At 42.5% G+C, this 3,903-nt stretch overlaps 1 long non-coding RNA gene across 1 annotated transcript; it reads left to right on the top strand.

Moving 5' to 3' along the window:
• Positions 1-283: 283 nt before the first annotated feature.
• On the top strand, positions 284-1,804 carry LOC125672439 (uncharacterized). The gene is made up of 3 exons (XR_007368993.2): positions 284-353; positions 464-546; positions 1,466-1,804. It is a non-coding gene; the product is annotated as an uncharacterized LOC125672439 (long non-coding RNA).
• The last annotated feature ends 2,099 nt before the right edge of the window (positions 1,805-3,903 follow it).

Raw genomic sequence — 3,903 nt, 5'->3', positions numbered from 1 at the left:
TATTGTAAGTTCTAACTCAATATAATTATATTAGTGTGTTGTTTAGAGCCCTGTCTGGTCACCTATCTCTTATTCAGAGACGTCATCAGCTGAGGTGCCATAAATTTTTATCTATGCATTGTGTTCAATCTGTAGTAGCGTGGGTGTCTCGTGTAGCGCTACCGTAGACCGTGAAGCGGACTTCCGTTTTTAAGGGTATATCCGGAAGACCGGTTTATTTCACCTCTACACTGTAATTTCGGATGATTGGTGCAGGTTGCATCACTCTATTTATGTGGAGGCTCACGTCGAATCATGGCTGAAAGAAAATAATTCCTGGAACTTTGCATGTTTTATGGGACTTTCCTTATGAGGTAGGCTCTCCAATTTTTTATGAGATGTAAATTCAAGTATTGTGTTTGAAATTTTGTGAGTAAAAACCATGAAAGAAGGATTTAAATATTTTTTTGAATTTTTGTTGTAGAGGTGGGTGATTTGGCTTTTGACCAGCTGATTTTGCACGTGCTTGACTTCGATGTAAACAAACTCTCACGCCTTGCTGGATGGGTATGTATTTTTTGGTATGAAAATGCTCATTAAGAACTGTACTACATGATGTGAAAGTACAACTTCTGAAAAGTTTACTTTAAGGCAGCAGGGTCAGGTCAAAGGTGAGTAATTTTGGTAAGAACATATAGGCAAAATTAATAGAGTGGTGCAACCTGCAGCGAGGCAATCCGGGAGGTAAATGTTTACATATACACGTGTTTGGTGTACTTTTTTAAATCGAGATGGGGAGTCTGGGTAATTACATAGACATATTTAAAAAAAACAATGGATGCCACGTGGCGAGAAGAGAAATTAGCAGTTTTATTAGAGAAGGTAGATAGGGGTAGGGTCAATGGGTTGGGGTGTAATTTTTATGATGTTAACTTGGCTACAAACAGACGGGGTAGGGGGAATATCTATGGCAGAGTTAAAATAACATTTCCAGAGGGTACACGTAAAGTTTTATTGGCACACAGGCTCATGTACATGTTACATACAAATGCATTACACATTCCACATAATAAACATGTATCACACATATGTCACAACAGTCTTTGCATTAATCCACTTCATTTAAGTTTAGAAGCACCACACATAAATAACGAAAGGCAAACATGTACACATTTAGTACCTAAAGTCTGTCTGAAGCACCCGGGATATCCAGATTGTCTTTTTGAAAGTTAAATCGAGGTAAGTCAAATTTCACTCGACACTATTTTTTCCCCCTGCTTACTGTAGGAGTGTTCGTTACTTGTCCTTGGGCTACACTGTGGTAAGGGGGATCACTCATGCCCTTCAGATACCCTGTTTGAGTCTCGGTCCCTCTCTGGAAATATAGATTGAATTTTTCTCTCACAAGGACTTGTCTCCTGGTACGATAGGTCTTAGATCTTTTCCTCTGTTTGCTGTGTTCGTACAACTCTTGCTTTCTTTTCAGTTGCCGCGTAAGACGAGTGCCTTCAGGAATTGATGAACCGAGTGCAGCACACTTGAGGGCAGTCGATTTTCCGGGTCCATGATTCATCCGGTGTATAGAGGAGAAGATCTGAGGCTCAAAGTTCCGAGAACAGGTAACATTCTTTGGGTTGGATTTTGAATACCCGCGATGTAGTCCCTCAGACTTCTGAATGTTGGTCCCATATCTGGTGGCTATGAGTGTTGTCCGGCTGAATCGGAAGTTGATGAGCTGGCGTAAGGTTTCCTCATCGTCATCAGTCGGGTTCAGTGTTCTGGCATGGGTTGGGAGGTAGTCTTTGGCCCAGTGTCTTTCGGGTGTGCCGCCACAGACGAGAGTGTTCGGCACAGGTCTTGCCACATCTGCCCGAGTAGCAGTGTATTATGGCATCCGTGGCATAACTCAGGGTGTTGACCAGCTTTCCTGCGTCACCTCGGAACTTCTTGACTGCTACGTCGTATTCTGCGGTGCATCTCTTCATGAAGTCCACCGAGAATTTTCTTTTGACGGCCAGTTTTTGGGCAGCTGTACGTCCAGGAAACATTTCCTCGCTGAACTTGGCATTGTCAACTGCTTTTTTCTGGGACTGGGCTAGATGACGGGTGTCCCTCAAGGATTCTACCGCTTGACCAGACTCGGCCATGACCCTCTCGACGCCCCGGAAAGCAGCACTATCCCCGTCTGTGGTGAAGTGGCTGATTAGTGTGGGCTCTTGATCGTTGAGAAATTCCCGGCAGATTTCCTCTGTTGCCTTGTCCTCCCTCCCTATGGGATCCTGTAGTTGTAGGTTGGCTGTGCATTTTCCAGGGTGTTCCGGGCATGGGATTTCCTGTGATATTCTCTTGCAGAGCTTGTTTTTGGTGATGCAGCCAATAATTTTTTTCTCTTCCGTTACATTTTCAGACATGGTATATGTTACCTGGGTTGCTGGTTGAAAAGGATTTCTGTCTCGAGACCAGTACAGAGGATTATTGTACCGCCCATCACCTTCCACAGGTATTGGTGTCTCCCGTGGGAACCCACAGTTCTCGATGAGGTCTTTGAGGTGAGCCCTTTCTCTTCGTAAGTCCTCCTGAATCATTTCCACAATCATGGGCCCAACCTTGTTTGCATTTTGTTGTAAACAATTGGCTGAGGGTACTGGACAGTTGAGGGCATGGAAAATTTCCTGCAGTCCAGTTCCCATGATGGGATTGTCCAGGAGGGCTACCCACACAGATAGGTTTGGCTTTGCTGGCTTGGGTCCACGTTTTCCGGTGTCGACTTCCTCGTAGAGTTTGGTACTCTGGCTGTGGTAAGTGCAGTACTTGCACTTTAGGCTCTCTACCCAGCAGACTCCCTTTTGTTGTCCAGCTGGGTAGTCAAATTGAAGGTTGGTTGGGCAGTTTGGGCTCTCTAGTTTGTGCTGGTGGTAAGCTAAGTTGAACATTTCACACAGTTTTCCCATGTGAAAAAGTCTGTATGTGTTCTTCTCGTTGTCGGGGATGCAGGGAGTTTTGGTCTCGTCACAGGTGCCCCTTGGCCGCAGTTGCATGATGGTGCTTAAAGGCTACCTACTGTCTGCATGGTCTTGTAATATGCATGCTCCCGTTTTACTGACTTCCTCCAGAGTCTGTTTCCTGGTGTATTTAATTTCTTTTCCCCTTCTCTCCCATCCTCCATGGGCTGACCCCCTGCGGCGGCCATCTTTTACTCTAAAATATACACTTTTTGCCTTACTTTTTCCCTTCATTTTTACCAATTTTTGACTGTAATGCTAGTTTTGTCTTTCTCTTTCTGTTATCTGAAGTCTAATGATTGAGTTTGATGTTTGGATGCTTAACATCTCCCAAAGTGACAATATGTATTATCTTGTTTCTACAGGACCCCCCTTGACAGCTCAACTTGACCATGTCCAGGAAAATCAGAATGCCTTGCTGGGTGCAGTGAGTAATGTTCTCCATCTTCCCATTACAATTAAAGATAATTCTACAGGATACCAACTATATTTCAAAGGAATTGAACAACACATTAATTAAATTTGATAAGTTTAATCAAGAACATCATCACATTTCAATTGCAATTTTACACATCAAATCTCAATAAAATATAAGTATACCACACAAAATCACCAACAATTTTCCTATATACAAGGTAAGGCCTTCCACAACAATATACAAAAAAATCACTGTCATCCATTACAAACAAATAGGCGAAAAATCCAAATTTCACACACACACATTTTCTATCAGAATTGCTCAAAATGGACTCAATTTCATCCAAACACACCTCATTTACCCAAGGCCTGTTTCACTTCATAAAGATCAGAAATCAAAAAAATGAATGTACAGTCACACACACATATCATTCAACTTCTTTTTTATGAAGTTTATTGAAATTTAAAGAAACCATATTTTTATTGCAGGTTGCATCACTCTATT

Source organism: Ostrea edulis, chromosome 1 (assembly GCF_947568905.1).
Source record: "Ostrea edulis chromosome 1, xbOstEdul1.1, whole genome shotgun sequence".
In the NCBI taxonomy this organism is placed as follows: Eukaryota; Metazoa; Mollusca; class Bivalvia; order Ostreida; family Ostreidae; genus Ostrea; species Ostrea edulis.
The sequence above is the reverse complement of the archived record's forward strand: the minus strand, read 5'-3'. Positions and strand labels throughout refer to the sequence as shown.